Source organism: Chroicocephalus ridibundus, chromosome 6 (genome assembly GCF_963924245.1).
Source record: "Chroicocephalus ridibundus chromosome 6, bChrRid1.1, whole genome shotgun sequence".
Lineage (NCBI taxonomy): Eukaryota > Metazoa > Chordata > Aves > Charadriiformes > Laridae > Chroicocephalus > Chroicocephalus ridibundus.
Window position 1 is genome coordinate 9,744,223 of NC_086289.1, and position 12,175 is coordinate 9,756,397.

At 43.9% G+C, this 12,175-nt stretch overlaps 1 protein-coding gene across 4 annotated transcripts in view; it reads left to right on the top strand.

Annotated features, from left to right (window-relative positions):
* Positions 1-7,331: 7,331 nt before the first annotated feature.
* CCDC186 (coiled-coil domain containing 186) overlaps positions 7,332-12,175 on the top strand; it is a 40,253-nt gene continuing 35,409 nt past the window's right edge. For 2 of the 4 annotated variants that reach the window (XM_063338230.1, XM_063338235.1), the window contains exon 1: positions 7,332-7,473. The gene's annotated coding sequence lies outside the window, so the exon portion shown is untranslated. Of the gene's footprint in view, positions 7,474-7,694; positions 7,821-8,185; positions 8,313-12,175 lie in introns of those variants that run through there. The other 2 variants (XM_063338232.1, XM_063338233.1) reach the window with 2 other exon arrangements.

Consider the following 12,175-nt stretch of genomic DNA (forward strand, 5'->3'; position numbering starts at 1 on the left):
GGCGGGCAAAACAACCCTCCTACGTTGCGTGGTGGCTGCCTTTGAGACGAAACGACAGGTTAGAGGGGCTGAGGAGACCCCCAGCTGCGGGCGGGGTGGATTGGTGGGTGGGCCAGGCCCCCTCAGCAGGTGGGTGGGCGGGCGCCATCACTGGCACCTCCTCATCGGTGCCACTCTGGTCACGTCGGTTGTCCCTAGGCTTGGGAGCCAGAGCTCCGACATCTTCACTTCCACTAGGGTATGGTTGTCAGAGCCCTGGCCAAAAATGTGTTAGTCATAAACTGTATTACACCTGGCGTGTTGCAAAAGACTGTTTTATTACTGAAAAGCGCCACTGACTTTCTCACTGTCTTCAGCAAAATGCGGTGAAGGACAGTGAAACCTCCGTGGTTGCAGCAGTAAATCCATGTGTTCCTTGGGGATCCATGTACTGTACTCCTCTTACTGACACAAAAAGATTAGTAATTAAGAGTTACAAAATACTAGCTACAGAGAGCAACGAGTAGCACTGCCCTTAGCTCTTAATTTCAGGAAAACCTACAGGTTATACTCAAAACAGCATTGGGCTTCTCCCTGTTTGGCCTGTCAGTGCCTCACCGCAGCAGGCATACACACATCTCAGCCAAATACTTGTCGTTCAGCAGCAGGAAAGGTGTATAGCTGCTTTCTGTAATTCCTCCAATAAACTGAAAATTCTCCCAGGACATCAGTTAGACAACCTTGTTTCATACCAATTCAGAAGGTGGCTGTAAAGCCTATGCAAGACTGTTGAAGTTTAATACATCAAATCGATGCATTTGTATTTTAAAATAATTGAATTTTGCCCTGCAGCCTAAAAAATATATCACTTCATCTTCCATTTTCAGCCTATTCTCTGCTTTTATTTGCCTTTTCTCCTCTTGCTTTTCTGTACAAGGTGTTTTCCCCTTTTCTTCTTTTAACCCTTGTTTCCAGTCCTCATGACTCTACACTGGAAAACACTTCATCCTCCACACTGCTGCAGTTATGCTACTACTTAAGACATGCTCTCAGTCGTTGCCAGTGCTGTGCAATTAAACTTTCACCAAAAATAAATGAGTCTGGTCTATTTTAGTGCCTACACTGTTGTACTTATTATTAAAGGGTATAAAATCAGTGATGGGTTTTATTCTTACAAGTTGTGTGGTGCAGGGGATAATTATCTCTGTTCACAGAGAAGAAACTGAAGCACAGCTATTTTGCCTTAAAGTCATCTGGAGTCTGGCTGTGACACCGTTTCTGTCTAAATCTTCCGTGTTTAAGATCCTGTCTGCCAAACTATTATTTCCTCCTAAGCATTCTAGGAAGAGAAGGGAACAATACATCGAAGGTTTGCTGAGGTTTTTTTAGGTGGTTTAGATACTACCTACCAAAGTCATAAGAGAGACTCTTCTCGGCTTCGGTGAACTTCCCGGCCCTCAGCTGCAAACTGAGTAGAAGGTGACTGTATCAGAGAATGCTCTGAAAGCAAGAGAAATTAGATGGGATTTCAATAAATCCATCTGCCAAATTGCCCAGCGTTGCATATCAGAGTGGGCAGAGTTGCACATGGGAGGTTGTAGGGAGACGAGGCAATTATGATCATACAGCCTCTATTACCTCCCTGCACCTTTTTCCTCTGTCCCCAAGGTTAGCCCAATAATCCTTGTGCCTAGGGAGCACTATCACCAGTGAGGCATTAAGAAATACTTCTCTGTAATTCAAACCTCTCTCTCTCAAAAAAATTAGACTATCTTTGTGACATAAAATGTCCATGTTTCTAGTACATTTGGCTGGCTAGCCATTTTGGTTCCCAAGGCCTGCTGAATCAAAACAATGCTGCCAGCTTGAACAGTCTTTTGAAATGACACTAATTAACACTATAGACTGTGCTGGAAGTATATTGGCAGGATGCAATGAAAAGGAAAATGAAGTATCCCGCTGGAGACAGAACTTTATCAACATGAAGTGGCACAAAGTTCTCTTGCAGTTAGAAGTTTCAAAGAACGATTGAGCCAGGGCAAGTGTTGTTTTCATTGGTTTTGTTTCTGAAATGTCAGTAATCTGGGACTTTCCATGCCTCAGGATACTGGAAGAAAGGGCAGGAAATGACAGCAGTAAAATTAATTCTAAAAAAGAGTAGCAGGTCTGGCTGTAGCAGTGGAAAAAGATAAATGTGAAGGAGTGTCAGAGGGAACTGGGGAGAGTGGTGTTCGCATGGAGGCTGGTCATGAGCAACATCACAGGAGCTGCAGGAGGTTGCTGTGGCTTGCCTGCAATTTTTAGCAAGAGCTTTGGGCTTGCCTACATGTAGGTTCTGTAATAACTGTACCAGTGTGTCATTAGCTCTAATTTGTAGGATCTAAGTGCCTAGGAACTAGCTGGGACACCACTGTGCTACATGCTGAACAAAGGACAGTCCAAACAACATATAATGAAAATAGGTTCTTCCAGGTATAACTTACTCAGAGCGCTTGTATAATCACAGTCACACTTAGTCACACAGTCACACAGACACACTGTTGTGTCTGTGCAGAGATCAGACACAACAGTGGTGGCAAGGCCTCAGCACCAGGCCTGCAGATTCAGCAGTGCTGCTGTCCCTACCTGACACACGGATGGTGTTCCCTGAAGATCCCTGGCAAACTGTGCTTGCTTAGAGTAAAATAGTTAGACAATGAAAGTGATTCCTAATGAAGAAAATAATAACTTTTTATGTAATCTTGCCATGATGTGAAATGCAGGAATCAAATCAGCTCGCAGTAGTTAACATTATAACAGACCAGCCTTCTGACGAATGCAGAGTATGGGAGTCAGGCAACCTGGACCCTGCTCCCAGCTCTTCCTCAGTAGTGCCAGCCCATCACGGATGGACTTGTGCACTTCATTCTTAAGAGAGAAGCAACAATATACATTATTGATATAAAACAGTGAGTTAACAAAGTTCAATGGTAAATGCGACAGTGGTTTAACAAGATTGGATGGCAAGGTACACTTAGTCATTTACTGCATAGAGGACAGGGTCATACAAAACTGTCAGGGAGACCCTCTTATTGAATCCTGAGGTTCAGCAAGAACCCCCTTGCTTTCTAAACTCCTTTCCAGAGACAAGTCCAGGTGCAGCTGGCTCCAATCTTAGTTCCAGTCTTGGTCAATGGTTTATGTCTAAAGGATTATATATATGCAATCACTCCTCCATATCACTTAGGTAAGATTTCAAAGTTTCAGCATGCTTATTCCCAGTTCACTTACAGAGTATCTGACGTGATAAGGGTTTTCTCAACCTCAAGGAAGAACCTTGCGAGCATCCCTACTCAAGGGGAGATCCCGTCGCACAGCTGGCTCTTGTCCAGGAGTGCTCAACAGGCCCTTGGCTGTCTATTATTTCTAGAGTAAGATGAGTGCCCTATAGTCATATTTGCATACCAGCGAGACATCTAGGTCCCTCTTCCAGGCAGCCTTTGGCTACCATGTTTCCAGCTGTCTCCCAAGATCCAGTATAAACTGGATGCAGCCATCAGGACCCCCACTGGTGGGTATGGCTTAAGCCGGGAGCAGACCACCACACTCCACCCAGAGTGGTGGCACAGAACGTGAAGCACTGCTATTTGTTATTTGTTGATTTGTATGTTTTGAGTGGTTGAAGTTGGGTTATTTGTTTTATCATGTACAAAACCTTTATATGCAACATAATTATAGGCATTAAGCATATTAGAGTCTGCAAAATCACAACTGAGTGAAGCGTAAGATTAAACTCTCCCCTTGCTGTTGGTGACCATCCAAGAAGAGTTTCCCATCAATGGTGTTCTCCATCCTTCTTCACTCTTGCCAAGACACAGTGTATCTCTTCTCTGTCATGATGAACGGTGATTAGAATTTTGTGTCCATTGTTTCTGACTCGTTCTAGCAACTGACACAGGTCATTGTGTTGTAGTAGTTTATTCACCAACGTAAGATTCATTCCAATGGGGATAGGCAATAAATCTTGGCTCAATGTATAGTTAGATTGTAACAATTGATAAGACATAAAAGGAGCTGAATAATTAAAGTCCCATCCTGTAACTTTAGTAAAGTTACAAACACAAATATTTGAGTCCTTGCTTGTATCTACAGTAATGTTATCTACGACTATAAAATCACAAACGGTTCTCATACAAACACATCATTTTCCAATATATACAAGTACAGTTTCAGGGGTTTCAGACATTTTGTTCAGTGTCAAGACAAATGTCTTGGGCTTTGATGGTGTTACTCTCACAAATAAATCCTTGTTGTTCCTGTACAGCACACGCGTTAACATGCATTAACATCAAGAAACAACAGTTTGTTTCCATTTTGTTGGGCCCACACTCAGTGTTCTAATGGATACAGTTCCATTGTGATTTAATCCTAGTGCAATTATTTGGTATATGGTATATACCAAAGCTTGCATATGGTTAAGACAAAAGCTGTGGCCTTATTGTTGATGGTGTCATAAGTAAAATAGACTAAATGCCACTAGGATTTGAATTCTTTTTCAAATTTAATTGCATTATCCCAAATTACCTTTTGAATTTCAGTGGGTAAAGTGCCCTCTTCCCCTTCTCTTATAATTGCAGCTACCGTAGATTGCATCCACAGTTGAGCTTGGTTACAACTAAGAGCTAGAGAAACCTTATTTTGGGCTACACCAAGTGCATCCACAATCAACTGGTGATCCCTTTCATTACACCAGTGGGTGTAAGCAGCATTTTTAGGGTTTGAGGTAGAATATGATCTGTATATTGGCACAGTTTCTCATCTTGAGGGAGTGAGACTGTCTGTAAACGTTAGCAAGTGCAGCATGAGCAATTGTGTGTGAATGTCATACCTCTGTGGGAGTCTGTTAAAGGTATATTGTATTCCCTCCCAAGTGAAAGCAAACTTCTCTTTATCTTCCTCCTTCGAGGGAACCGTAACTAACATATCTTTTACATCTAGCACTACCATGTGTGTGCAGCTGCTTGCAGAGCAGCTGTTAAGTTTGCAATGTTTGGTACAGCAGGAATGTGGGGTGTTCAGCACCTCTGGTGTTTCAGCCACCTCGTTGTTCTCCCTTAGAGTGGAGTTGCTCACAGTTTTTTAGTTGAAGGAGAAACCATAGGATTCTAAGTCCCTCCAGTGGGCAAAGCTATAAAAATGCTATGTGTAATTAACAAACGTCACCTGGAAATTGACCAATCACATGAACAGTTACTTTTCTTTTTCTTAGATAACAAAGCACGAGGCAAAGACAGAACTACAACCTTTTGAAAATACGGGCCAAATTCTGCTTCTGCCTCTGCAATGCAGAGTTTCCGTCTGCAGCAGAAGGGAAGGCTGTTGTGTGTAACTGTCTGTATTTCAGATGGTAAGTTCTCTCACTCAGAAATTTACTTCCTCAGCATTTGTACACGCCAAATGAGAGCTATGGCTGGCTAACTAACCGTTACAGTAATTCAGTCATTCTTATTTAATATGATGATTTGGGGAAGGGGCTCTCTCTATGTCCTGTCATTATCCTTCACTAAGTATCTGTGGGTGCCTCCTGGGGATGAGATACTATTTACATAAAAATTTGGCCTAAACGCAGGTACTATAAGAGTCAGAACTGCCTAAGCATCCGTGCTGGGACTAGAGCCATGGGGAGTCCAGCTGAGAACAAAAAAATCCTTTTTCGCCTGCCTTTAAGGAAGAATTCAGCTAACCAGGCTGATTTTCTTAACCTGATTTCAGTCCTGCTGAAAAAAATGTCCAGAAAATCAGATGAAATTCTGCCAGGTCTGGTGGGAAACACTAAGCCTCATACAATTAACGCCAGTGGAACTGCAGACAAAGTGTACAGCAAAGCAGAAGCATAAATCTTAGGGTTGGGGCCAGACTACACTCTGCAGTTGCCTGTAAATAAGGGGAAGAGAAGACCAAATAAGAAGCATTTGGGCACTGAAGTGACGGTTACAGAGCAGCGAGGCTGGGTGAATTTTGCTGCCCAGCTGCAGAACAGGAGTAGGAGTGGCAAAGCAGCATTTCTGAAAGCGGAGCTCAGACTTGGGCTGCATGGCAATTAGCAAGTCAGTGTTGCACGGCACTGCTTTCTGAAAAAGAACAATTTTTGCTTATCTCTATTTCACACATGATTTTTTCATGTATTTTTAGCAATATCAAATGCACAGCATATTATGAGCAAAGCAATGGCTACATTTTTGCCTTCAAAATATTATTTGGAGGTTAAAGTGAAGGCCACGAGTTCTCTCTGCAACCTGCTCCAGTTTATGCTCTCACCTAAATAATATTTTTAAAGACATATGCCTTCATCTGACTCCTTTGCTGCTTTAGAGGCGATGGTTAGGATATTAAGCAGTATTACCTTTCCCAAAATAATGAAAATCCAAAGGTTTATGGTTATGAGCTCTGAAGAGTTTGCAGATGGACTTTCTCTTAAGATCCCAGTGTTGTTTTTAAGGATCTGTGAAAAGGTTTCAAGGGAGCATTTTTATGGCCCCAAAATTTGCATTTGTGATTTTTGAAATTCCAATTACCTGGAAAGAATAAGGAAAAAACCAGCTTGCTCTGAAATAACACACCCAATTCATGTTTGTGAGTAAACTTAAGCAGCACATTCTGTTTTTGAAGTCATCCAAGGTATGAACTGAAGAAATCACTGCTGGATTTTATAAAGCATACAGGTATGTGTTGGGTTTTATATGCATATAAAAGTAAATGAGCCACAATAAAGGAGCAATCTGATCAAAGTTAGCCCTGCCGTGAGTAGGGGATTGGACTAGATAGATACACTCAGGAGGTCCTTTCCATCCCCAATTATTCAATGATTTTAGCTTGCTTTTCTATTATGTTTAAGAAGTTCCTGCAGGAAAGGTGCCATTATTTACTTCACCTGATCTGGTGTAATAAATGCAAATGTTTTCACTTAACAGCTTCTCTGCTAACGTATTTTTTTTTCAATTTATTTTTTATTAAAATAAAATGGCATTTACATAGCGCTTCCAAGAGGCTTTGTGTTCCACGGAGAAATCGCGGCGGCGGGAGAGGAGGCGGCGAGCGGGGTCGCGCCGCCACCACGGGGTGCTGCGGGCTGCGGCCGCACTCCCTCGGACACCTCCGGGGAGGGAGATGTCCCAGCCCCTCCGGGACGCCGGCTGCAGCGCCTACCGTCAACACGTGGGGCAATTTCCTCCGAAGGCGGAGACCCGTGCTCGCTCCGGTAGCCCAGGGCAGCGCCCGTTCGCCCCGCCGCCCCCGGGGGCCGCTCTGCCCCGGCCGGGTGACGGCCCCGCCTGCTGCGGGCAGGCCGCCGGCTGCCCGCGCCCCCCGGCACGCCTCCTCCCCGCTCCCGGCCGGAGCGCCGCCCGCCGCCGCCATCTTTGTTGATGTGTCAGCTCGCCGGGACGGTCGCGCCGGTGGGGCGCGCCGCCGCCATGGGGGAGCTGCCGCCGTCCCTGCCGGCCTCGTAGCGAGCAGGTGAGCGGCGGCGCCGGAGGGCGGGCAGGCGGGAGGAAAGGCCGGCGGGTGCGTGGGTGCTTGCTGCCGGCTCCCCTCAGCCCCGCAGGCGCTGCCGGGATCCCTGAGGGGGCGGTGCGGGGGCACCGGCGGCCGGGGTGAGGCGGGGCGGTTCGGCAACCCCCGGCGCGCTCGGGAGGGGGGCGGCGGTGCCAGGGAGCCGCTTCAGCCGCCTCCCGCGGCGTAGTCGGAGTCAGCGGGCGGTGAACCCCGGCGGAGGTGTCCGCGCCGGCCTGGCAGGGGCCGCGGGGGCGAGGGGAGGCTTCCCGCGGTGCCCCGTCGCCCTGCGGGGGGATGTGTGTGTGCAGGTGGGGACACTGGGCTGGCAGCGGTCCCGCCGGGTCTGTGGGTGAGGCGGAGGTTCCACGGGGAGGAGAGGGGCGAAGGGACACGGGGTCCGGGGGGGTAAAGTCCTGTCAGCGGCGCCATCTGAGTCGGGACCTCCCGGGGGGGTGCCTCCGGCTCCTGCGCTGGCTCCCGGTCTCTTTGTTTCTTGACAGCTTTCTTCTCCACCTCATTAACTAGGTTGTCCTCTTTCATTGGTTGTGTGTTGATTTCGCTATGCGGTTAAATAATTTGATAACAAAACCCAGCCACTGTTACACCGGTATGAAGGTTATTTTTTAGAGCCGGCTGCAGCGTTGCAGTAGAGTACGTGTCCTTGTTTTTGCAGATGGTATTTGCAAAAGCTGCTTGCCCTTCTAGGCTTGAATGCAGGAGGCTTTACTGCAACTTCAGCGAGATGATTATGATGTAGGCTTGCGGATTTTGGCTCTTGTCCTGGAAAATAGTCTGCACAGGTGAGTCTGGTACGGGTATCCTTCCAGTGAGACTCTCTGCGGACCAGGAGAGGATCTCTTGCTGAGTTGAAATCTGTGTGTAAGATTAGAAGGTAATCCGGCTTCATTGTTGGTTTGCTTTATCTTCTTTAAAACTGCTTTTCAGAAGTTAAAATGTTGCAGGCAGAATACACTAAAAATCTACGTGTGACCAGTGTGCCAGTATGTTTTGTTGTATAAGGAAACTGTTGAAACAGCATAAGCTAACAGCTGCATTTTTATACTGGCAAGGAAATGTAATCACTGGCTGCTATGAATGCTTATGTTGCCATTGACTTTAGGAGGAGATGGTTAAGCTCTGGAAGTATGAGAAACTGAAAGTCTGAAGATGTTTCAAGAGCCTGTCAGTTTGAAAGGTCATCCATTTCATGAAAAATACAGAGAAGTAATCTTGTTCTGCATTGCCTTTGAAAAGAAGAAACTTTTTCTGAAATTCTTCAATCATCTGTTCTTGACTTGGCTTTAAAACTATATTTTCTATTGTTGTATAAGACTTGATTTGGGGTTGTTGACAGATGTTTGTTGATATTGTGAGTTTTGCTATTTCAAAGTGTTGAGAAAAGGACTGAAGAACCAAGTACAGAGAGTGGTTTCTTTGGTCGTCGTTAGCAGCTATGTTGCTTATCACTAGCCAAGGCTAATACTGAATTTCCCAAGGCTGGCTTTTTAAAGAGCTATGGAAAGAAGCAAGTGTTTTTCTGGATTTAGTAGTGTTATTAGGCAGGAGAAATATGTTAAATCAGTAATTGTTTAACATGGGGGTTGCAGGAGGCAATATCCTGTACACAGTTCTGCGTTGGCTTGTTCTGAACTTATTTTCCTGTTGCCAAAAACAATATTGGAAAGCCTTATGGATAATTTTTATCTTAAAGTCATAGACCAAGGCCCTGCTGCCTCCAATTGGGGGTGAAAAAAGTAATCTTATCAGAACCAAATCGGTGTCAGAAGAATGGAGAAAATCATGACCCTAATTTTAAGAAGTATGGGGGTTACTGATTATTTTTTTAATACTTAATAATATTGTATATAATACTGCCTCACATTAATTAGCAGAAGTCAGTCTGGTGTAGAGCTTACAGGTGACTCATTCAGATCCTTGAAGCACTGAAGTTTTTTGCTTGTTTGTTTCCAGGGATACTGGAGAAACTCCGTAGGACAATCAGGTTTGAAAACAGTAGAACCTTACCATCTTCATGAATGGTGTTTTTTGGTATGTAGTGGTCAGGCAGACAGTAATGCCATGGTTGGAATTCTACATCCATGTTGCGTGTTCTGGAAACAACATTTGAAAACAGCCACTGATAGCAAATATGCTGGAATTTTCAATGCCAAATACGCGAAGATGCATATCTTACCAATACTATGACACTAGAATTTTGTAAGAAGGTCTGCCAGTGCTCTCACTTTTGTAGTGTGAATGAGAGTTAGTTGTAGATGGAGAAGACCTGTCATAGAATGTATGCTTTGTCCAGGTTGTGAACTCATTCATGACTTTGATTTCTTCCCCTCCCTTAAAATGTTCTTTGCACAGGTGATTTTATCAGTGTCAGAACGTGAATGCAGATAGGGCAGTGGTAGTGACTAACTGGCTGGTACTAGCCTGGTTGTAAGCGGAGTTGAAGGCGTGATGCTAAAATCCTGAAACGCTACAGAACTGCCGTTGCTGGCATTGCATCAGTTGCTGAAGGAGAGGCTGGTTTTCTTTAGTTTGAAGAGTAAGAGCTGTTCTGTGCTGAAGACACTCTACTAGCAGAAGATTACAAGTCTGTGCATAAACTCTTAACTATCCAAGTCTCATTTGAAGTTCACGGTAAAAGGATGCTGTTGCTACTATATTGCTTTCCCCTAAACTTCCACGTTTGGGATTAGTATGACAAAAAATAACACTATTGAGGTGTACCCCATGACTTGTGTTGTGATGGGAACAAATCCAGTCCCGCTCGTTAAACCTTAACTGATGAATTGTATTTTGGAGTTGTGCTGTTACTTGACTCCATATGTGGAGTTAATATGAGCATAATATTAACCAATTGCATGAGATTGGTAGGAAACCTAGTGATGCCTTGAAGGAATTCATAGAATATTGCTCAACTATCTAACTTGTCGCATAAGCAAAGAAAAGCAAAGATGAAGTTTGAGTAAACCTTATCTCCTAAAGTACTTGACTCATGTTAAAAGAATTGGTAGAAGTGCTGAGCTTTGCACCTTGTCACTGCCATGGGGCTGTGCAACCTGTGTTTATATAAAGTCAGATTAAAAAAGAGAAAAATATTTGAGATTAAGTATTAAACTGATAAAAGCAAGGAAACCCTGAGAGTACCCACTGTGTATACTCACTGTTACGCTCCCCTCCCTTCAAGCAAGGGCATCAAAGCAAGTCTTTGTGTGAGCTCAATCAGGGAGCTGTTGTCAAGTTATGCCTTAGATAGAGGACTCGGTGTCCCAGTACACGGCCAGCTTTACCACTTGTACTGTGAGTCACGGTTGTCCTGTCTGTATTGCAGTCCGCTGGCTTTTCTGTGTAGATGGGACCACAATATGTTGCATCTTCCTTCTCAGCAATACTAGGTGATATCCCAATAATCTTTTCTCTGAATTAGAGCACTATCTTGTATTGGCTCTTAGACACAGTTGAATTGATGTTGGGAGAGCCAGTGTAGGTGGGACTCAAGTGTGTTTGTTTCCTGTATGTGTGATCTATAAACACAGGAAGGCCATCAGTCTATGAGACTTCAAGGCCACCCTCTATCTGTTTTGTATGGAATACAGGCAGTGGTGATCAGCTTCATCTCTTCTTAAGATGCTCTTTTTCTGGCTTTTTCTTAAGTGTTGTGATGCTTTTCAGTCCAGTTCATCTCTTTTTGTTGTGTTTCATCACTTGCAGGGTTGGGTGGCTTGCTGCTCTGTTGTGGAGATGTAACCAAATGCACTTCAAACAGTCTTTCTGGCTTCGTGTTTATACATCTCATGCCAGATTTATGTAAAAGATCTGGCTTTGTGGACCTTTCTATCCCAGTCCTTTTCGATTAAGTTGAAATCTTCGATTTGTCCCTCTACACAGCGGGTGTACAGTAGAGCTGCTTTTTGTATCCTGTCACATAGAACAGGACTTCAGCTGAAGGCTAATTTCTTCATGAACTTCAGTTGAAAACAGAATTGTCGGTAGGATTTGAGTTTATCTGGTGGTGTAATGATTAGTCTGGGAAAGCCATTTGTGATGGAGTTCTTATGAAAGATAGGCAAAATACAATTAAGTTGGGTATTAATTGGAAACAACAGGAAAGCAGTAGGCAGTAGCTGAGGATACGTTGCTTCAGAAAAAGAAAAAACCTGACTCAAGTGAAGTAGAAAGGTGTGTTCAGTCTGTTCAGGTTAGTTTAGGTGAAAAGTATTATCAAGATTACATCTAACGGCTAAGGCAAACTGTAAGATTCCTCTTCCATTTTATTTTTAGTCTTATTGTCATGTAAAATTTTACAAGAGTTCTAGTGCAATGACAGGTTGGCACTGACTTGGAGAAGCATTTTAGTTTGCTCACACAATGATTATTGTCTAGTAAAGATGTGAAAAGTTTTTGAAGACATTGTTTACAATGAACAACACAACTACAAGAAGAAAAAATGTTGTTATACCCCAAAATCAGTTATTTCTTTAGCAGTTTTATACATATGGTATCATATAAGCTGGCCTACAGTTTCATCTTTACCCAAGTGTAATAGGTTGGAAATTAAACCTGAATTGAAATGAGTTGGCAGCTTTGTGATTTTAACAGTTGTCTGGTGGTTAATTGTTACTTTAATGTCTCTGGTTTAGGATTATCTGTT